Source organism: Falco naumanni, chromosome 2 (genome assembly GCF_017639655.2).
Source record: "Falco naumanni isolate bFalNau1 chromosome 2, bFalNau1.pat, whole genome shotgun sequence".
Lineage (NCBI taxonomy): Eukaryota > Metazoa > Chordata > Aves > Falconiformes > Falconidae > Falco > Falco naumanni.
Window position 1 is genome coordinate 54,205,008 of NC_054055.1, and position 24,585 is coordinate 54,229,592.

At 35.5% G+C, this 24,585-nt stretch overlaps 1 long non-coding RNA gene across 1 annotated transcript; it reads right to left on the reverse strand.

Annotated features, from left to right (window-relative positions):
- Positions 1-998: 998 nt before the first annotated feature.
- LOC121082847 lies at positions 999-22,786 on the reverse strand. Its single transcript, XR_005826148.1, has 3 exons — positions 22,737-22,786; positions 19,206-19,210; positions 999-1,044 (listed from the first exon to the last, which is right to left on the reverse strand). It is a non-coding gene; the product is annotated as an uncharacterized LOC121082847 (long non-coding RNA).
- Positions 22,787-24,585: the final 1,799 nt, after the last annotated feature.

The following is a 24,585-nucleotide window of genomic DNA, read 5'->3' on the forward strand; positions in this document are numbered from 1 at the left end:
TACTAACACTGTTTAATTAAAATCCTCTTTTCAAGTATAGTTTTCTGTGTTTGCTAACACTGTTGTGATAAAAAATTGTACTGAAGGAGCTCAGAATGAACATAGTTTCTCTCAGAATTCAGCTAGTTCATTATTAGGGTGCAGAGTATAGGGCTATATACTAATGGCTTTAAATCCTGCATTCACTACTATAGATGAATACTATTTAGGATCTTTACCAGCAGGAGATTTTAGGAAATAACAGAATAACTGAGAGAGTTTTACAGTTGGGAGGCTTGCTGAAAATAATGCCTCCTTTTGAAAAAACATTCCCATGGGAACTAACTTTACTGCTCTTTAACCATAAAATTAATATCTCATCATATCATTTGGCAGTGTTATAAGGTTGTAGCAGTACTGCTGCCTCCCATTTCCAGGTAGAGTATGGCTGTGAACAGTTAATACTGCTTGTCCTGAAACACCTGCAATGGAACTTTGAGTAGATGGTTGAAACTGTGATTGACTATACGGTGCTAAATGTGGAATATGTACTATGTTAAATGTGATGTATATTAAGCTTTAATATATTCAATTCTATTTTATCTATATTCTTCTACTTCCCATGGAAATACAAGAGAAAATGTGCAGCACTTAAACACTCTATAATGCATGACAATTACACTTCTCTTTTACTAACAGGCATTATACAGTTTCAGTAATTTTTAAGGATTTTGTAATCATTTCTAGAAGAAATGCACAAGATACTATCCAGAATGGAGAATATAGTACCTGTGATATGCTTCTTCTTAAAAAGCATGTATTTCAGAAGTGTAGCAGATCATCCAGTGTCCTTGTTTTAGCTGGGACAGAGTTAATTTTCTTTTTAGTACCTGGTACAGTGCTGTGTTTTGGATTTAGTATGAGACTAGTGTTGATAACACACTGATGTTTCAGTTGTTCCTCAAGGCTTACCCAGAGTCAAGGACTTTTCAGTTTCCCATGCTCTGCCAGTGAGATGAGGCACAAGAAGCCGTGAGGGAGCCGAGCCGGGACAGCTGAGCTGAACTGGCCAAAGGGATATGCCATACCATAGAATGGCATGCTCAGCATATACACGGGGAGGGGGAGTTGGTAGGCAGCTGTTGATTTCTACTCGGGGACAGGCTGGGCCTTAGTCAGTGAGTTGTGAACAACTACATTGTATGCTTTTTTTTTTTTCTCTGAGTTTTATTCCTCTCTCTCCCCGTCTCTCCCTCCTTTACATTAATGCTGCTGCTGCTGCTGTTACTACTACTATTATATTTCCATTATTAAACTGTTCTCACCTCAACCCATGAGTTTTGCCTTTCTGTGCCCCCTCCCGATTCATTTCCCCATCTCACCGGAGCAGGGGAGAGTGAGCAAGCTGCTGTGTGGTGCTTAGTTGCTAGGTTAAACCACACCACCTAAAGCAGCAACTACAAACAAACAAACAAAAGCAACAACTGATATCTTGAAGTCAAAAGAATGCAAGCAGAAGTCCCCCTAGTATAGACAGGAGTGGGGAAAGTCCAACTCACTGCACAGAGTATTGTGAGAATTGTTACCTGATCCTTTAGTAGTGGCACGTGTGTGCATGCTATGTAAAGTGAACATGGCTTTCAGAGACAAAAGGCTGCATTCCAAGACAAAGTTGATGAACAACATCTTTGAGGATTTCTTTCAACGAATAAGAAAGCTGCCTCAGTGCTGCTGAGAAATAAAAAGAAAAGCAAACAAGTTTGTTAAGGATGTTGCATAGTGTTTCAATTTACAAACCAGCGCTTCCAGCCCATGCCAGCAAGAAACTGAGCTGATGAATATGGAAATGGCCTCTAGATTAAGCACTGATAGCAGGCTGTAAAATATTTGCACTGGAGGATGATGGACCAGAAAACTCTTTCATTGTCTCTTCAGTACTAGAACAAGGGGCATTGAATAGAACTGAAGGTGGCAAGCTAAAAAAAACCCAAAACAAAACACAACACCCAACTTTTACTCCATTTTTTCTTATGCTGTCATTTCTGTCTTATAAAATTAGACTGTAGTGCATCTACTCTGTTTTTCTCCCTCGGTACACTAAATGTACAGAGAATTCCTCCCTGTTTTCATGAAAATAATCTGAAATAATTATACTTGTATCAGATATAATGCATTCACATAGCTAATTTTTTCTAAGAATATCAATGCCACCACCAGATAAACAGAAATGGTTATGTTAATTAAAGCCATGGGAAAAATGATTCACAGAGGGGCTCTGGATCAAAGAAATTTTATAAGCAGCTGGGCATAATTTTCCTTGTCATCCGTTGTACCTTTAAGCATTGAAACAGAAAATGTCTTTAACAAATGCACGCAAATTAACAACAGAATTAAATTACAGATATAAAACCCCAGATTTCCTTCACATAAATTCCGGAATTTTAACGAGATATCAATTAGATAATGATTGCTCAGGGTTTCTCTCCTTTGACTTTAATGATAGCTGAAGGAAGGCTACAAAACACAGTTAAGTTTAAAAATTCATTGGAATGAACCCAGACTTTAGTCTTGATTTACAAAAACTGGTTCATTTGCTTTCCATAAGTATGATTACTGACACATTTTCCAGTTGAATGCTATAAAGCAAAATATAGTATCCCTTTTTTTTCACTATTTTCATCCTTAAGGCAAAATGTTACACCAGACTTCTAAATTTCCCAGATACCCATATACCAAACTGCACAGATAAGGGGAACAGCATTCCAATATATAATTATTTCCTAATGAGCAGAATTTTCACCATCAGCACAGGCAATTATGTAAAAATGTCTCTGTTAAGCATTTTGAATCTTATAAGAGTATGAAAATTGAGCTGTTACAAGGTATGCATAAATCTGATAATAAAATAAAATGTAAAATCTAGTTTACTTTTTCAACTACTTTGGCACATTACCTGCTACTTTGGGGGGTTTAAAATTTCTTTTTAAATTAAGATTGCATGAAAAAAGTGTGATTTAGAGCTGAGAAAAACATCATATGAGCTATGTGTGCCTATAAGCAATACTAAGGAAAATGTGCTCTTGCATCTCAAGCTCTTACAGAAGCAAAGTTGAATAGGCTAAACAGACCCTAAGAAGAGTTCAGCTTTTTTTCTGTAATTCAGAGAGTACAGTCTTAATTAAAAGTTTTGACAAATTTGTAATCACTTAACACTCTGAATCAAAAATACAGAGCAAGTACAATAAGTGTTTATACTCACTATCTGATGAGCCGTAGGAATATATATTTGTTTGTATTTTCTCACCTGCTGCTATTTGATTTGTAAATTAGTCCTTTGTTTAAAAAAATGAAGATCAAGGACAAAAGTTGTTTAAATATGTTATAGTCTTTTTTCTACTAGTAGGATTTTTTCCTTAGATTTGCTGAAAATAATGGTTTCATTGTCATTGCCAAGGGAGAATGTTATCAACAAGGCAAAATAACACACATACAAACATAACAAAAGTTATGTACCAATGAGAGGGGCTTTTTTTTTTTTTTTTTTTTCCCTACTGATTTTGTATCAATGCAGAATCTTGGTGGAAGCATGTGCTGTCTGTCTTCTTTTTCACCTTGCTTTGGTCAGAAAGATATTTGGGTTTATTTCAGCTATACTTCACACGTCTTTTTAGAAGAAGTATACTATATTATAATAGGAAGTGGAAATTTTTATAAAAGAAGGGTCTTTCTGAATGTCATTTCTAACATGCCTCCATCTAAGTCTCTGACAGACGTCACTTTTCAATAGAAGTGAAGTATGTCAGTTTTTAAAAAAATGTTCAAAGGAAATAATACTTCACAAAATAGCTCTCAGAGTGGGTCATGTTCAGTTCTTGGAAGATTTTGATGTAAATGCAAGTAGTTCCAAAAGTGATTTGCACGGTGCTGCATGTTTCAAATGGCACAGTCATTTCCTTGGGAAGAATTATTTTTAACAGGTAAATCGGTTTTCGCTGTTTACACATTATTAATTTCCTTGCCTTATGAATAACTTCATTAATTCATTAGAAACACCATCTTCGGGCTGTTCTCTCATATTTTTACATTAGGTCAAAGTTTTCATAGATTCAAACTATCCTCTCTTCATGTAAAAGGAACACAAGAAACTTAGTTTGAGTACAATAAAAATTGCCCAACAATGAAAGAAATTAATGCATAGTAAATAAAAAACTAAATAAAAAAAACCCAACAAACCCAGACAAACCCCAGAACCTAAGTAATCACCTAAATTAGTATACTCTAAAGCTTTTTCCTAGGGAAAAGATCTAATAATAAGCATCCTACATCAAGTTTACCTGTAACATCTTGCCTACATTTTACCTAATGAATTTTACACTAACCAAAATTAATCACTCACAGATTTAAGTGAAGAATGGCCAAAGAACATCATACTTGTTACTGTTGCTACATTGCATTAGTTTCTCTGTTCTTTTCAAGAGACAACATGCCTGTTTTTTATGTTCAGAAAGGATCATTAGTAGGAATACAGGAGGAAGGAGAAGGAAATATGGGAATAGCATTGATATGGGCAAATTCACAGTATGAGAATGTGAAGCTGCTTTAGTTTGCAGTGAAAGCACCATAAGAAGCAATTAATTAGTCATAGTAGTAGCAACAGTAGTAGAAGTAACAGCAGCAGTAGTACAGATCAATGGGCTACTTATTTCTAAAATAAATTAAGCAATTCCGTCCACCAGAGTTCTGCAGAAGCTGGTTGGCTCTAGTCTGGTTTAAAGGTTTTGAGATAACCTCACACTTTGTATATCTCCTGTCAGCTATATTTTAGCATCTTCAAGAGCACAAAACTTTATGTGCAATACTTCAGCTCTGAAGATCTTTTTCGTTAGAAAAATGGGAACATGCACACAGCTGGACTTCATTAATCTTACTGAATTAAATCCTGAAGTGTTTTGTACTGAGTGAATATATTGTGTGGTTAAATATTGAAATACTAATTACTTTTCTGGTTTTTATTGTTGTAGAGAAGAAATTTATCTCTTAGACTCTGCATTATCTATTTTGATGATCATTGTCTATTTTTTATAGGAAATAAGGGGGGAAAAGAAGGACATAAGCATGCTAATTGTAAATGAGTTTCTTATGACTGTATTGACACTAAATTATATCTTACTACTTAAGTTAAATTCTTTTGTTCTGCTTGGTAATATTTTATACAGGAAGATGCAAGCTTATTACATTAAACAGTCTGAATGGAAGCTGTTCAAGAATAGTTAAACTTATTTCTTTACTTTTCTGAAAATCCCATAAAGATTAGACTTTATTGCAAAGTATATACAAAGTGTAGCTATTACTGATTAATATATACACCCAAAGAAACTTTTGAATTACAATTTAAGCCTACTGATATTTTTGTCATTTTAAGGACTGACAATTTTCACTGCTTCTTTGCAGCAAACAGTTGCATATTTGAAGTTTATTATTCCTTTCCTTCTCTAAACAAATCCATCTCTACCCATCTTCCATAACCAGTCATGTTTTCTCCTGATCTTTCTGCACTTTTCCCAATTAATCCATTATAGCTAAACATGAAACATTTCAGCAGGCCAGTTCTGCTGTCCAGTTTAAGCTTCCATGGCACCTCAGTCAGAAGCCCATCAAAGGAGAGCACAGTTTAGGAACCTTAAGCTCCCTCTGCATAGGGAGGTTTCAGAAGTCAATTCAAAATACCAAAGTTACTTCTTTGAAGTTTGAAAGTCTGAATATCCCTTCAAATGAAATAACATGACACCATTCACCAAATACTAGCACAGTGCAGATATGTAATGCCACAGGGATTCTTCTATAGTTTTGGGGTTAGGTAGAAGGATTTTTTTCCTTTTTTCCTAGTCCTTAGATGAACCTACATTTCACCTGTGTACTAACTGTAGCATTCAACCCTTTAAAATTCTTCTGAGGAACGATTTAATGTTCTAAACTGCATATGCCTTTACCTTTCCAGTATATGACCTATGTGGATGAAGAGAGCTTATATCAAAGGGAAATAAATCAAAGGTATATGCAATTATAATAATTCAAGAATCTGATTTTGTTACATGTAGAGGGAGGGGAAAAGGTGAAAGAAAAATTAAATAGATAATAAAAGCATTGTCTCTAAAGTTACAATTTCAATTTGTTTTCAGAACGAAATAAGTTAAGTTGAATGTATAAAATGAAATCTTTGTATCTGCCTCAGTCAAGCTGTCCTTAGACACAATGAATTGAAAAATAATTTTTCCCAGGTGATTCATGTTGTTTACTTAATAACAAACTTGAAGATCCTCATTAGAATCCTTCTATGTTTGAAACAGAAGCATGCTTTTATGTACAAGTTCAATATATTTTGAATGTGTTTCCATGTGGACATCAGAATATTTTTTTTTAAAATGTTAAAGTATCTAATGATACTTGTATTTTAATATCTTTTCTTGTATTTCAAATGTTTACCTAATACATAATCATCTCAAAGAGATAGAATTAGTTCACAGAAGTTCCCACCAGAATCTTCTGTGATTAAAAGAAACTTTTTCAGATCACTCTTATTGTAACAAAATTTGGAATCCCTTTCTGACCATTTCATAAGTGGCTAAGTTTTGGTTTTTTTTTTTAAAGGCACAGTATAATATAATGGTCTAGTTATTTTTACACCACAAGACCATTTCTTGCCTACACATAGAGGCCTGGTGACATCTGAGATACCCTGTAGAGTTCAAGATATTCACTGAAGGTCTAGGAGATATGGTACAAAGCCTACAGGAGACTGGTATTGCCTTGGGAAGGCAGCTGAAGAACAGATGGGAGACTTAGATATCTAATGGCATTGAATCAAATCTATTCAGTTATCCTATAAATTGACACTTAGAACACATAGAAAATATGTCAGTAGGTCACCATAGTAGCCCAGAAAATTGCAAGGACTGATTATTCCAGTTATGAGTTTTTCTATGTACAAAATATCTTCAGTGCCCTCTCAGTATAGCTGAAGTAACTTAAGACCTCATTAGTGTATGCATTTTTTTTCAAACATAAATCGGATTTCAGTGCATGCAGTATATCTGTCAAATATGTGATCCTAGTCCTCCCTATATGCTTACATGAGTAGGAGCTGCTCTATTTCCAGGATAAACAAGATATATTAATATGCCGAATGACTACCTAACATTTAAGTAGACCCAGAACAGTTCTAAGCTGATTCTTGCTTTAATTCTGATAATCAGCTAGTTTTTGATGGATTATCAACAGGGTGATTGTTATATTCTGGAAAACAAAAAATATCCTAGCAAGTCAAATTGTAAACAGAACAAATTGCCTGTAGTTCCTTTAAAGTGTTTAAAAAGAGTACTGCCTCAAAGATGCCAGTGTAATTGTGAAGACCTTTAACATTTTGCATCAATCTGTACTGTGACAGACAAGACAATTCCTACTACAAGGGTAGTTCTGATGGTAGATCAGGGGGAATGGACATACTATTGAAGCAGTAAATCATCAGGACCAGGTAGCAGACACATACTGAAAGTATGAAAGAAATATAATACAAAGTAAACCATATTTTAATGAAATGCTAATTGCTTATGCAAGATATAGGACCTTGCATAGTGCTTTATTACTCAAATGAATTTTTTTAAGGTCAGTTCCCATTTTGTTTGTAGTTGTTGTAAAACTTCATAGGGCATCAGATAAAATTCTTATATATATAATAGGAGCTGCCTGTACATACATGAGATACATTCAATAACCCTTCATTTTATCTCAGATATTTTAAACAAAATAAAAAGCATAAATCCTAGTCTAATTTTCATCCCAGCTATGTCAGTTCTTAGAACTTCTCAAACAAATACTCTCTGTCTCTGTCCCTAAATTGCTATTCTCTTTAATCTGTGTTTTTAAGCAGACTTTCTCTTTTTGGATTGACAAGAACAGATTAACATAAATCATATTGTTGACCTTAAAATCTTACATGAGTAGGCTAACATTAGAAAAGTTATATCGCTTACTTTTTCCTTTTGTCAGGAGTTTTATGGGACTGTAATATAACATTCTTCCCTTTCAAGGCAACTAAGAATGAAGACAGATTCTGGATCATAAAATATACCTGTATGGTATATATGCAAGGAATGGATACACCGTTCAGGATTTCAAAACCAAAGGACAACAAAACATGCTTTAACTATCATATAACATTTCATCAGTTACGTTATGCTCATTAATCAGGATTTACTGCCTGAGTCAGAAAATGAAATAATGCATATACTGCCGTTACAAGATATCTGCAAGTTACCTTGAATAGCCTGTTCCTGAAATCATGACAGCCAACTTCTTTCTGCATTATCATGTCTTTTATTCTGTTAAACAGATAACATATTATATGTTAAAGAGCATGACAAAGCAATTATTGACTTTTTACACAGAAAGAGCAGGTATTAACACAGGAATGTATGACCAAAGCTCTGATAAACCAACTGCTGTTTCAATATCCATTTTTTTTTTTTTTTTCAGTCAGTGTGCTTACAGGAATTTGATTCAGGCTACAACATGATCTTAGGAAGACACATTTTTCTTCCTGGAAATTTCTTAAGCTAGTTCTATTTTAAGCCTGTAAGAAATATGCTGATTTTTAATACTTTTACTGCTTAGTACTAAGTGGGTTTGATTTTTAAGAGGAATTTGGCAACTGAGTCACACATATGTCCTGACTGCTTGTAAATTGAGTTTAAAAAAAAAAAGCTGTTATGCCTTCAGAGAACATAAAAAATTTCTGAGTATGTTTTGAGGATTTTTTTCAGAAAGATCTGTGAATATTATCTAATTTTTTTGTTAGGAAAAATAGTTATTGTTGTCCCTCTGCACACCATCTGATCATTCCAACAAAGTAATGAAGACATCCTGACACCATATAACTGTTTATTCTTCCAGCAATATCTGTGCTGCCATTGTCAGTGTTAACTTATGGATAGACACAGATGTACATATAGAAATAGAGAATTATTTCTAAATACTGTGCAGCTGAAAGGGTACACTCCTTGATTTTCTGACAGATGTATTATTATGTGCCAGAACAGTGTATTTGTAAAGTCTGCTTGTATTCAAAATACGTAATATGTACTCAAATGGTTTTGCATCCCCATTTTTATAGAAACCTGGTTCCCATTTTCATTTTACATTAAAGTCTGTACATAGTGCCAAGGGAAATATTTTGAAAGGGAAATATTTTGTACCCATAGAGAGCACAGAACATTTTGTGCAACAAAGAATATTGAAGGTTAGCCTGGCAACCACAAAAACAAGGGTCATTCTTATGACAAAAATATGGAGTGGTGCCTGCTGAAAACTTGATTCTATCCCTTCCTCTGCAGGGGTCCTATGTAACATTGAATAAGTCAGTGGAACTGAACCTTTCCACTAGTCACCCATGAGAAGGCTCACCTGAGCCTAGTCTAATTTGCAGTTAAGAACTGTAACAGAACTCTAGATCTTAATTTTGAACAATAAATAGAGCAGCAATTAAGCTGAAAAATCAGATCTACATCTTGAAAACCCACTTAATTTAAGTGGAAATTAAACCTATTTGTTGGATAGGCTGTTTATTAAAATTTAAATGGAATATCTTCAAGGAGGCAACCCAGTTTAATAGGATTCCTCTGATAATTAGTGCGAGTCCAGCATAACCCTTCCTGCTTAGTAACAACAGATTTCTCCTTGGCAAGACTTCTCCTAGAATCACAGGAGCCCTGGCTGCAATGTTCATAGATTCTCACATGTTCTAAAGAGTTGTAGGAACACTGTTTTTAGGGTGGAACTGAGGAGATGTATACACACTTTTCCGAAGAGCATTCAGCTATTTATTGTTTTGATTTAGAAGAGGAATGAAATTGAAGGGAGGCAAGTTTATGGAGAAGTCAGATGTCAAGATCCTTCATGAAACAAAATTACTATGACTGTCATTAAGTTCCGGTGGAAACAATTAATTTCACTTTCTCAGTATCTCTAAAATGCTACTCATAATGTGTCTTCTCCTTATAGGAACTTTTATGCATTCATCAATATCTTTAAATCATTCAAATAGCATAGATACAGTGATGAGCCCACAGATAAGTCCTGTGAGACCATGATTAATTGGCTGTTCAAATCAGAGCTCAAGTAATATGGGCTAAGTAAAGAAGACAAAACATAAATATTGAATAGCTGCTTATGAAGGAAAAGACATCTTTTGTATTGAATAAGGCAAAGGTTCACTAGGGAACAATACCGATAACTTAATTAAAAGACTAGTTTGTAATATGCCTATGCAGGTGGTCACATGAACACCTGCAATGAGATTGTGTGATCCCAGGTGTGCTGCTGCAACAGGACAAAAAAGCACTAGCTTTTCCAAGTGGTTTTAACTGAAACTGAAACCTTGAGAATAGATAGAATCTCAAACTGCTCTCTAGATTCTCTGAGGCTAAGAACTACACATACTTTGGAACTAATTCATAGGAACAATGAAAGTTATGCCTCCAATTATAAAAAGGCACCTCAATAACACATCTCAGGAATCTACTGGAAAATACTAAGACAATGAAACATTATTTTTCATAGAAGTGTTTATTCAAGACCAGTATTTCCACTCACAGTGTACCTAATTAAAAGTAAGCAGTTAAAAATCCATCAAGACTACTTTACTAATCTACTGATTAGCAGAGACTAATTAGAGTCTGGATAACAAGACCAGTTGGTCTGTTGGTCAAGAATCAACAAAAATCCAACGCCAAAACCTTAAAACCTGACTACCTAGGAGATAAAATCTCTCATTCAGATAATTAAATTTCCTGATATATTTTTCCTACCAGCACCACTAAAAGGCACCCTTCTCTTTCTTTTCCAGATGAGAAAGGGAAGCACCACAAATAAAGGTTCTTCAGTCACCAAAAGAATTTTTGCATGTCTTATCCTTGTTGACTATGGTCAACTTTAGCCTGACTAGAATTCACCATACCAGCCCAGTTACATTAATTCCCTGCACAATTCAGGAGGAGCATTTAGTTCCTCTCAAACAACATTCATAAACCCAGCATGAAGGTAACCCAAACAAGCAAATAATGTAAAAGCTATGGACTGGCAGAATGCAAAATTGGTCATTAAAAAAGAGCAGAAAAAATTAAATCATTGGTTCCATGGTTTGACCATGTTCCTTTTAGGTTAAAAGTAGAGCGGTCCTGAGCTCTAGTCTTTGTTCCCAGAATAAGTCATGGAAATTATACTGAGGAGTAAGTTTACACAAAGTAAAATAGTTTAGAAAGAAATGGGGTCAAGAGTCTCTGGAAGGCCTGATTAAGCTGGAGTTTTCCAATTAACTTCAGTTTTATAGGGAATATTCCAACAAACTGGTTATATAGCTCCAGCATATGCTATCTCCCCCTTTTCTCAGACTTATCCATTTATAAATTGTTATTAAATGCTTTTGATGATAGACATAATTAACTGCCGCAAATTCCAGAGAACATGCAGAAATGTTGCATTAGTATCCTCTTCATTTGGTATTGCATTCTTTGCCTCCATTTAGGATGATTGTTACAGTGGCTGAGACAAAAAAATCTACTTTTCTTTGTAAGATGGTTTTGAAGAAATTTAACTCAAGACATAGATGTTCAACATATAGACTTCTAAAGTTAGAAATGACAGAGTAGGATGTATAATTTTTATTCTTTATAGAATAAGCAGCCTTGCTGAAGCAAAAATGTTGAACACTCCCGAGACCCAGTTTTATAAACCACTCCCTCTCATGTTAATTGACAATAATATCAAACCTGCCTAAGAAGTAAGTAGATACTAAAAAGTGCCACTAAAAAATAGTGTCACTGTTGCTACATAAGTAGTTTTTAAAAGATGAGCAAACTGCCTCTATGCAAATGCCTCTAGACAAATAATGATTAACTGAGTAAATGCAAAGCATTAACACTGCTGTTTGTGATGCATCTCTTTTAGTACCCAAAACATAATAACAATCTCAACCTCATGACTTTCTACCTATTTTCTTTAAAAAAACCACACACAAAAAAAATGTATAAATCAATCACTAAAAAGTAAACCCCTGCAAATCTGCAGCTCCTCCTGCTTTTCCTGCTGTAGGGACTGCTTCATAGACACAGAGACTGAATAGCATCTTGTCAAGACAGGACTGTGTGACATGAATATTTTAAGGAACACATATCAGTTCCATAAAATTACTCCCATGTTGTGTTCAAATGGCCACTTGTACCACTTGTCACTAAAAAAGATGTGAAAAGTGACACTATGAACATACTTCATAGATTAATCTATTCTTATGTGCTGTGATATAGCTGTTGTAATTTCCCCATGGAAATAGCATAACTGCAAACAAAATAAAGTGCATGTAGATGATTTTGTTTCCTGCAAGCAGACAATTTCTTATTAATTGCCACTCAGGATGTTATTTTGCATAATTTATTGTCACAATACTTCAGGAACAGAAGCAGAAATGAATGAAGAGGGGAACTTCTGGTTTCATGCTGACTGGCAATGCCAAGACAGATTCCAAACACAACATAAAATACCATTCGAGAGGGGGTTGTATCTTTCCTTAGAGGCATCCAGGAGAGAGTGTGCTGTCATGCTTATACTCCCTTAAAGCAAGCAGGTAAATATGTATCCTGTAGTCACATTGCATGAATGGACACTTTTCCCAATTACCATGAAAAAAGATGATTGTTTTAATATTATTTTTGTAGTTCATATAATTAGAAGGAGTCACAAAATCTTAATACTTGATATATAGTGAAAAGGGATATTTTTATAAGGGCAGAAGAAGAAAGAAAACCAACACCAAAATCAAATAACTCACTCATGTGAGTTATATATACTCATATATATATATATATATATAAAGAATATTTTAAAAGACAGGAAAAGATACTGAGAATTCTGCTTAATAATCTGTTTTAATTATTTTTATGTTGTTCTGTTGCCCTTCTTATGGTAGTAACCGAAAGTCTTACATTAATCAATCTTTTCCCAGGACCTCTGAGATGAAGGTCCAAAGCAAAAAATGTATCAAATTAGGATATTCATTTGTTTCTTTGTTGTGTTTTTTACTATAGATAGCTTAAAAAAATAGAAGAACTTCATGTAGACAGAGGAGCCAGAGATATACATAAGGTGGGTAGAGAAGAAGGCACTTTTATTTATTGCATAGCTTGAGAAGGAAAAGGCAATAGAAAAATACTCATCAGATGCAGAGCTATTCAAGGAAGATCCCCAAAGTAAGCTATTGACAACACAAATCAAGCAGCCTTGGTGACATTTTAGGAAAACATTATGTAATGATAGATTTTATACTGCTGGAGGAGTTTAGATTTTGTAAATTACCCATGCATTTTACAATGAAACATCTCACTTATAAATATCCAACAATTAGAAGCATTGGTACTTGGTACGACTGCATAGTGGAAATATCCTGTCGTTCCATCAGCGTAATTCAGGTGTATTCAGAACTGTAGAAATGTTGCTGATTTTTAAGTGCAAAATATCCAGATTAAATCCAAATGTTTAGGCTTACCTAGCATACTTCTGATATCTAAGAATATGCCTCAGCATGCTTTCTACTAAATGTCTCAAGGTCTATAAACAAGATACAGCTACATATTTATCAAACAGGAATAGTAGTACAGCTGGAAAAGCAAGCACTTTAAAGTTTATGCAGATTATACTCCTTTTCTGCTCTTGTGTTTCATTCATTTAAGGCACAGTCACATATCAAAGCCAGCTTGGTCAACCTAATTTGATCTTTGACTGGGGAATAAACTGCCATTTGTGAACAAGTTCTTAAGAGCTAAAGATAGGCTATGGTGCTATGCCAAAGCACTGTCTGTTGTCTTACATTTAGAAGAGCCAGATATGAGTCCCACTTCTCCTCTGGATCATGGGAATTATTAATGTTCTTCACCTGTTATAATGTGATCTGACACATTCTTCCATCACAAGAGAATACAATGTTCCAAACACAGTACCCATCCCTCACATGAACATACACAGGACTGCTGCATGCTTCAAGAAGAGGTACTTCCCCGGTGTGGAAATGAAAGGGCTTATTTCTTTCCATCTCATTAGTGTGTTTATGAAGTAAAGAGAAGCAAATGTTAAACTAACCATTTTAACACAGATAATTTAAAAACACTGTTCAGTAGTCCCTTCACTAAAGTAAGTTAAAAAACTGCATTTGTTTATAGTGCCATATGTTGAAAGACCAGTAGAAATGCCTATAAAATACTAAGTACTTACCTTCTCTTTGTTAACATTTTAAAAACATCTCCGTTGTGAAGAATTACCCTGTGGGATGTGTTGACCTCAATGTTAGAAACCCCTATACTGCTTTAAGACATCAAAACTAGAACTCAAGCAAAAACCACCTAAACGTTCTGCAAATTTTTGCTTTCTTCCACATGTAATTTGAAGGGAAACATGTTGAACAGCCATCTGGTATGGTGTCAAAAAGGATATGTAAATTTAATTGGAAAAAATACCTACTGTTATGCTACATATAGTTGCCAGTATCCTGTGTTATTAACACACTGGCAGGATTTTTAATTTTTTTTTTTAAAGAAGAGAAAAAAACCCCTTGTCTATTTTTATCCAATATTTTTTTCCTTTTTCTTATAGTATTTTCTACATGCACATTGCACATGAAACTATCGATAACAGTTTTTGCCACGTGTTCTGGGGAAAATTGATTTATTTGTCTTGGCTTGCAAATTTATTGTTTTATAGAAGTTAAAGTCTATCAGATCTGTAAACTGGAAGATACAGGTAACTCTTAAAATGAAATCTTTATTATGCATGCTGCCATATATAACATTTCAAATCTTAAACAAAGGTAGGTAAACAGGAAAAATTCAAATCTCAGTGAATTTCAGCTGAATTTTCTCAAGATGGAGGCTCAGATAGATCCTGTTTTAATTTGCTATGTTTCTTTAGGAAAGAATCTGCAATCTGACTCAAGAGCATGAAGATATGACTTATATAAGTATAGCTGGCATATATGAACAAACTTACAGGGCCAGCATCAGAATTAACTAGAATATAGATCAGATCCTGAAATCAAAGCCACCTAGAGTTCCTACTCATGTGTTTCTTTTTTTTGTTCATTTGGTTTTTCTTTTAAACATGGACTATTAAAAAATCAAAACAGGATCAATTAGAGTGCATGGAAATGTGCATCTAACTTGAATTTTAAACAGTATTCTACGAACTGGAAGGCATTCTATAAAGGATGAAAAATACTATTTTTATCTCATTTTCCTAAAGAGATGAAGCTGGTAGCATCATCCTGCAAACTATCTGCCTGCCATTAACTGTAGCATCCATTAGAAAGTTTGACTAAAGGAAGACTTTTCAGTTACATTCTTTGTAAAAATGAGAAAGGAGCTAAAAATGAGAGGAAAAACCTATGAGTGCACATAAACCTGCTAATGAATTGAAAAGCTTCACAATGAGGTCACGTGTGTAGAAATCAGAGATTCCAAAGAGGAAAAAGTCTTGCAAAGGTAGTACAAGTTCATCAGACCTGCGTACAGTCTTACAGAACAAACTCAGCCAATGACAGAACCAGAAATTGGCCTCAATGTGTTGAAAGCTTAGGGAGCTTCTTCATTGTCTATCAATACAAAATTTGAATGTCAATGTTAACTTTGTATTGACTAGAGTGGTGAAGATCTAAGCCCATGATGCCCTTAGAAAAGGTTTTGTCATTGATAAAAATAATTACTTCTTTTCTCAACAAATGGTTAAAGTATTTCTATGTTTAGCCCTCTTTTACAGAAAATGAGTTGTGGTTTAAAAAATACAGAATTAACAAAAATAGAGTGAGGAATTTTATGGGTTCCCCCTGCCCCAGAGGAAGACTTTGATCAGTGATGGAGTTATTCTGAAATTACTCTTGAAATTTTATTTGAATTACCTTTTTTTTCTTCCTTCTATACTCTTTATACTCAACAGAAAAAATAATGTGAGTCAGTATTTTCCTCATTCACCCTCACACTGGCAAGGTAATCACCACATGTACAGTACAGGTTTTGCTGACTTTAAAAGCACACCAGTTTTGCAAAGCCTGCAACCTGAAGTAGGACTAAAAACTTTGTTACGGGTTATTGAACAGACAATTATGGTTAAGAAATTTAGGCATCCAAATTAGTCAGACATGCTATTCCTCCTCAGGTCTTCAAAGACAGTTACTTATTTTTACTGATTCTACACAAAAATTAAACATTTCCTGTTCTAGTTTGTGTTGGAGCTGGGCTTGGTGATAGTATGCATGCTGTTCATGTTTAGTGCAAGAGGAAAACAAGTCGCAGAAAGATGCTGGAGGTCATATTGCTTTAATCAGAGGATATTAAATTCTACTGGGAACAGATCTCACTATTTTCAAGGTAAGAGCTGCCCCTGGATATAATTAATTCATAGGGCTAGTTTTATTATGTTGGAGAAGGGAAACTGACTTTACTGTTTCTGATTTAAACAGCTAGATCTTCCTTATAAATAAGCTCTGACCCAAACAATTCCCCTTTTGTGAACAAATAAGTAATAGGAAATGTACAAACTAATCTCTGTAGTGATATTTAGTTGCTAAAATAAGGTTACGCCTGTCATTCTTCTCTCAAGGCAATCAAGGTTTAGCTTTTTATGATTTATGTTTTCTTCTGCCTCATTTTGTCCCAATTAAAATGTAACAAGACTGTGAAATCTTATCAGTTCTTGCAAAGAATAGTTTTCTATATCTTTTCCATTTTTCTTAAATATTCTTCATTAATGGTTTATGCTCATCCTATGTGATCTTTTTGGATATGCAAAACACCTTGACTTTATAGAAGGAACTATTCATAAGTTCATCACTGAACTAAAACCAATACTAAAAGCTAATAAATTTTTGTTGTATTTCTTTTAGTGTAAAACTCATGACTTATTTTTATCATGTTGTTTTCTGGCACAAAACAAAAATAATGGCATGGTGCTTTTCATGGGTCTGCAAAAAAAGGATAAATTCCTCAGTTGACTCATGCCTGAACACAATCATAACTATTCAATAGCTAAGGAATGGGGAAAAAAAAATTAAGAAAAAACTATGCTGTCGGCTTATCTATGATTTACCTGCTTAGACTCACAATGGTATAAAAGGTTTTTGTGCATGGTATGGTCTGTGCTTACTTTTCCTTGAAAGTGTCTGATGAGATTTCAGAAATCTGGAGATTATGGCTTCTAGCAACAAAAAAGGCTAAATATGGCAACTTTACTGCTTCCCCACTATATACAAATCATAAGAAAAATGCAAGATCAGGCAAAGCTCTGAACACAAGTATAGAAACTTGGTTTGGGATTTGAGAACAAGTATTTTACTTAACAGTCTTCTATCTTTCAGAAAAACTACGGACAGTTTACTGTTAGTAGGCAAAGTTAATCAATCCTAACTTAAGATATTTAGAAATAAAATTATTACTTCAAAGTTTGTGTTCTAGACATGTAATAGTCACTTGAAAGATGTAATCATGGGATAATTTTTGTTCACTCTCAAATAAGCAACTAATGTTAGGTAAACCTCCTCTGGAAATGCTCTTGTGTTAAGACCATCTGAGGTGATTATTTCAGATTGAAACACACAACCTTTGGACACCTAATGTTAAACTAGATTATTCATTTAGTTAGACCACTAGTGCTACAGCTATGTCGCACTAAAAGGACAGAAGAAAAAATGCCAGAAAATTAATATAGTATAGCATTTAATAGTTCAGTGGTAAGTAAACCTAGTATACACTAATTTATGCTATTTAACTTCAGCAAAATATATAACAAGCACTATGTTTATAAGTTGTTCAGTATACTCATAATTACTGTGATCTCCTGTTACAATGGAGACAGAAGAATTGAACTATTTATATGTAGTGTGATTCCAGTAACTCAGGATTTATCTTTTCACCAGTTGGTAGAAAAAAACTATAGATAGTAGAATGTTGTTCACTTCAGATGTCCACAGAGTATTTCTTGTTAAAGTGAAAAATGCTGCAAACATGATTGTGTTCCATTGCTTGTGAAATGATAAATATTGTTGTCTCTTATAGACAAGTTAAATCATAAAACTATGAAAAATAGCTAACTGAAATATAGATTTTGATATTATGTAGTTGTATTCTATGTCTCCTTTCTATTTTAAATTTTCAGGTATTTCATTAGTTGCAAATGAAGATAAATGTTATATAATTCTCGATTTTCAGGTATTTCTGGTTTTTTTTCTAGAAAATTCAGTACTGCAGTGCTCCAAAATTTCCTTCACATGAGTTATTCACTTCAGTGTCTTGAGACATATCTTAGAAGAATCCAAATTGAACTGTGAAAATCCTTATTCCCACTGGGAATTTTATTCTTAGAATTTTTGCTCTCCCTCCATCTGCCTTTGAGCAATGTTCTGTATTTCAAGCATTAACAAGCAATATTAATCCAATTTTTAGTTTCTGTGAGGCACATTAAGTTAGATCAAGTGCACCTCAGCTCACCTCTTTAAGCACTATGCATTTATGTAACTTTTCATTGTCTCGTTCCTACCAAAACTGTGCAAAAAACAGAGCTACATAATGTGAAAAATATGAATTTTTCTGAAGCAGATAGAGACAAAAAGGAAAAGCAAATAAGTAGGTACCATATCACTTTTTGCCAAAGGAAAGATTCTACTCTGATTCCCAGATTGGCAATCAGTCAAAACCATTGCATTTAGAACTATATTTCAGGAAACAATTTACTTACAAGATAAGGTACAACAGCAGTACGGCCAGTACCTGTTCTTAAACACTTCGAACAACAAAAAGCAAAAAGGGCAAACAATCAGTTTCTTCTTTCCCTCTTTCTAGCTTTCAGTCAGTTACAGCAGAAAGAGTGAGTTTTGGGCTCTTCCTTCTCCTCATTTATTAAATTTGTGTGTGTATATATATATAAATAAAATTTATTATTTAAATATACCTTTTTTAATTTTAAAGTTCAAACCAGGAGGGACTAATCTGTAGGGCACTATAACAGAGCACTATGGTTGTTGATACTGTTGCTTGACACATTTGTCACATTTTTGCTATTATATTGGAGCACCTTTCTTATTGATTTCCTTCTTTAATTCACAAGTGTATTATTAGGTTTCACACATACTTGGAAAAAAAAACCCACCCTAATATTTAATTAGGGAAAGCCCAAAATCCAGTATTGAGTTGGGTTATCTGGAAGTAGCCTTCAGAGTGGGAAGTTTTTTTCCCATGCAAATTTTTTTCCCTTCTCTCCAAGTCCTGGGAACCTAACATGCAGAAGACCACCTGTATAAAATGGATTGTTGTGTTGGGTTTTTTTTGTTTAATTTTCTCCTTACTATTTCCTCTAAGGAAACCTCTATTACAATTTCATGCCTTTACATCCCCATCCTATGACTCTTTCTGCAGAAAATTCCAACAGTGCATAATAGATGGGAGTCCTTGTCTGTAGATCAGATAGCTTTACTGGTGATATTCCTTCACCGAGACATCAAGTCTTTTTACTGGTGAATTATCAAATTTTAATAAAACTATGGAATACAGTCATCAGATGTAACTGATGTTATGATATTACTTTCATAGACATACTCAACTACATCTTTTACTAGACTTGCCACGCAGACCAAACTACCTGAAATGGTTGTAAATCACTCAGCTATCGTGATGTATCTAATTCCATGTTCCAATGCTGGTGTTCAAGATTTTCTTAATATATGACTGCATTGTTAGAACTGCAAAGTAGATACAGCTTGAAGCTTAGTGATGAGCATATAGGTGGCTGCGTATTTATCTTCTGGTTTTGGTTCTAAGAGTAAAATCAGTATTAGCCCCAAATGCAGTACAAGATATATATTTTTATGAACATGGTTTCCAACTGAGTAACTGCTGTTATTTAAAATGAAAGTGCTTATTGTGCATAGGGTATAAAAGGGAGAAAGCAGTTTATTAACTTGAATTATTGAAGTCTTAGGATAATAAGCCTTAGAAATTCTTAAACAGCTATCTTTTGTCTGATCAAAGAAAGTAGACTTCCAGGGTATTGTTTCCTGCATTCAGAAACTGTGAATCTTATAAAAATCCAGGTAATCAAGTTTTTCTAAAACTACAACACATTATGCTTATGGTTCTGGAGGCCTTGATTTAGCTTTGAAAAAGAGAGACACTTTCTTCTTTAAGAAGAAGATATTAGTGTAGACCTTAACTTCATCCAATATCCACGCCTAGACTGAAACACGAGCTTCAGCCTGGGTTTTTCCAGGTCCTGGACTTACCACCTAATTCAGCTTGAAGTTCACTAATGATTACATGCACACATGAAATACAGTGGACTGCTGTAGCTCATCCCAGTCACTAATTTTTTTCAGTAGCTGACACTCAAGCATATGTAGACACTCACTCTCCTCCAGTAGCTGGCACCCAAGGTTTCAAGCTCTTCAGCCCCACTCAAGCCTCTTGTCCTAGTTGTTAGCTAGTCTGACTGTGAGCTCACTAGCAGCTCTATGAAACTGTAAAAAATGGCACAAACAGATAAAGTACAGTCTTACTACCAGAATGTGATAGAATTTAGGCAATGAAGCTACTATGCAACAGTTTATATATATCATACATCAATCTGGTCATTAAGAAGTTTATCTTATGTACATATCTATTTAATGTACTACAAAAAATACCGAGGTTAGAAACTGCAACATAAAACATACTGTAAAAAAATAAAGGCTTACTAAAATCGTTAACTAACAATAGTATTCTCAGGTTTGTCAGCATACTAAATAACTGTTGACAATTATGCCAAAGTCAAGGAAGTGGCAAGAATATAAAACCTATTACAGGAAAAAGAGAATCACAGAATAGTCAGTGTTGGAAGGTGGAAGGCACCTTCGGAGATCATCTAGTCCCACCCCTTGCTAAAGCAGGTTTACCAGGAGCAGGTTGCATGCAGTCATGTCCAAGCGAGTTTTGACTGTCTCCAGAAAAGGAGACACCACAGCTTCTCTGGGCAGCCTGTTCCAGTGCTCTGTCACCCTCAAAGTGAAAAGTTCTTCCTCATACTCAGATGGGACTTTCTGTCTTGTAGTTTATGCCCGTTGCCTCTTGCCCTGCTGCTTGGTACTGAAAAGAGCCTGGCCCCATCCTCTTGACACTCATCCTTAAGATATTCATAGACATTGGTAAGATCCCCTCTCAGTCTTCTCTTCTCCAGACTAAACAGGCCCAGTGCTCTCAGCCTTTCTTCATAAGGGAGATGCTCCAGTCCCCTCAACATCTTCGTAGCCCTCCGCTAGACACTCATCAGTTGTCCCCTGCTCTCTTGAACTGCAGAGCCCAGAACTGGACACAGCACTCCAGATGTGGCCTTACCAGGGCAGACGTTGAGAGTGCGGATCACCTCCCTGCACCTGCTGGCCATACTACTGATGTACCCCAGGATCCCAGTGGCCTTCTTGGCCACCAGGGCACACTGCTGGCTCATGGGCAACTTGCTGTCCACCAGAACTTCCAGATCTTTTTCCGCAGAGCTGCCTTCCAGCAGGTCCACCCCAAGCCTGTCCTGGTGCATGGGGATGTTCTTCTCAAGGTGTAGGACCTTACACTTGCCTTTGTGGAACTTCATTATGTTCCTCTCAGCCTGCCCAGCTCTCTGGCCTGTCTAGGTCTCGCTGAATGGCAGTGCAGCCTTCTGGTGTGTCAGCCACTGCTCCCAGCTTTGTATCACCAGCAAACTTGCTGAGGGTATGCTCTGCCGCTTCATCCAGGTCATTGATGAATAAATTGAACAGGACTGGGCCCAGTACTGACCCCTGGGAAAAACCTACTAGCTACAGGCCTCCAGCCAGACTTTGTGCCATTAATCACAGCTGTCTGAGCTCTGCCATTCAGCCAGTTCTCAACCCACACCTCACTGTGCACTGCTCTAGTCCACACTTCCTGAATTTACATATGAGGATGTTATGTGAGACAATGTCAAAAAGACTATATGCCTAGAAACAAGCAATTACTGTTAGCCTAGTTAAAATCTAAGTAATCCAGTGCCATCAAAATTCTACAGTTGTCATTTTTCCTGCTACAGTAGTACTGACACCATACAGATAAATGTAGAATATTCTGATTAGTATCACAGTCAAAATTGTTGTACAAGAAGTCTTACAGCATCTACCCCATTTCTCTCATGTTATGCTTTCCCTTCCAAGGTCATTCTGAGTGTTACATTTAGTAAGTCTTTGTCAAGCTGGGAGCTGGTGGGTGTCACAGTGAGACCTCAGCATTTTGGATTGCTCAGTGGGGCAAGTATAGTGCCAGTGAAGGTCTTTGTGCCTTACTCTCAGGTACACATGAGTTTGTTTTTATACACTCAGTTATCACAGTCTGCTCGTCTCTCTGTGGTTACCAGCTAAAATGTGAAAGCCCAGGCATATCCTGGGACCTTGTAGTGCTGTGCTGGTTTTTAATGGCATAGGGTTAATTATCTTCATAGTAGCTTGTATGGGGCTATGTTTTGGATCTGTGCTGAAAACATTGCTGATAACACAGAGATCTTTTCTTTACTGCTGAACAATGCTAACACAGGGTTGTTAGCCTTTTCTTCTTCTGACCCCACCCCACCAGCGAGCAGGCTGGGGGGCCACAAGAAGTTGGGAGGGGGCACAGCTGGAACAGCTGACCCCAACTGACCAAAGGGATATTCCATACCATATGACACCATGCTCAGCATATAAAGCTGGGGGCAAGAAGAATGAAGGGGGGGGGGGGGGGGCGCATTTAGAGTAATGGCATTTGTCTTCTCAAGTACCTGTTACACATGATGGATCCCGGCTTTCCTGGGGATGGCTAAACAACTCCTGCTGATGGGAAGTGGTCATTGAATTCCTTGCTTTGCTTTGCTTGCGCATGCTGCTTTTGCTTTACTTCTTAAACTTCTTTATCTCAGCCATGGATTCTCACTTTTGCCATTCTGACCCTCTCCCCCATCCCACTGCTGGGGGGTCAGTGAGCAGCTCTGTGGAGCTTAGTTGTCAGCTGGGGTTAAACCATGACAAGTGCAAAGCCTGTAGCCTTTACTAATAAATGGAGGTAAAAAAAAATCTGATTTAGTAGGTGGCAGTGTTTGGCCTTCTTTTATGAAGACTACCAATAGAATGTTAACTTTACATAACTTGTTCTGAAAGACAGAAAGGTTTAGGTGAGAAATATATAAACTTAATTTTTTAAAAAAATCTTTTCACAAAAGATGCTCTTTTCCTTTTTAAAAGTAAAATATGTTCTGCTTTAAGAAAAGTATTTGGGCATATTCATCACTGTCCATAGTTCCCAGAAGTCAAGTCCCTCAGGTAATAAAACCCTCAGGATGTAGCATGCAGCTGATATACAGGTCACTGTTGTAAGAGTTCAGTTTAACAGTGGAAGAATTATATGATTCAACCTGAGAAGAGATAAAGGCAAAAAGACTGACATTTGAGGAGTATAATCAGAGGGACTGTGAAGTGGTGAGAATTGCAGCCAGACTGTAACTGTGATCTAGCTCTAAAAAAAGTTTAATAATCCTTTGTCTATAGAAAATGACTCAGTTAGTCAAGTCTGCAGGGATTAGAGTAATGTACCAAATTAAATTTGCTTTTTTTTTTCCAAAAAGGTTTCAACCCTTCCTTCATGTCTGGACATTTAAATCTCAGCATGTCACTAAATGTTCTTTTTGTAATACAAAGTGAATTGGATCTCTTAAAGAAGCTGCTAGACTTTTATTTTGGTTTGATAGAATAGTTATATCATTAAATGAACCAAGAGGATTTTATAGCTACTAAATTTGATTCTGAGTTTTCACTTGTTACTTTGCAGTCTCCAGCTAACTTTGACACATTTTTGTGTTTTAACAATTCATTCATTAATATCAGAACATTTTCCACATCATCTTTCAAAGAAGTCCTAATTCTCATCTATACAAGATCACAAAATACAGGTTACTTAGATTTGCAAGCAATGAAGCAAGAAGACCCTGTGGCAATCATCTAGTTGGACCCATAATGCAGCCCACCTCAGTGTATTCGATTAATTGGTACCTGTTTGTATTTTAGAAAAAAAATACTTAAGATTTGTTTTTTGATGACCATAATGTCAGATGCATTGTAGACCTTGGTGGATTCTTTATATGGCAAATCATTCTTATACGGGGGGAAAAAAAAAAAAAAAAAAAAAAAAAAAAAAAAAAAAAAAAAAAGACTTCCCTCATTTTCATTTTCATTTTATTTTCTTCTTCAGTGTCTAAACTCTGACAAGAACTCTCAACCAGTTTGCTTCTTGCAGTAGGTACACATTGTTCAGTGATCATTCTTGCTTAGAGACAATCTTTGCTTTGCTTCCAGTTCTAACTGATTGTGTATGACATAAACAAGAGCTTCACAGATTTTTTCCTTAAATTCTAACTGGGAAAGCTCAGTTGTTTTCCAGCCCTACTTTTCTCCTCTTCCTCCTTCCATCTACACATGATCCACCCTATGCTAAAACACAGCAATACTACCCACCTATG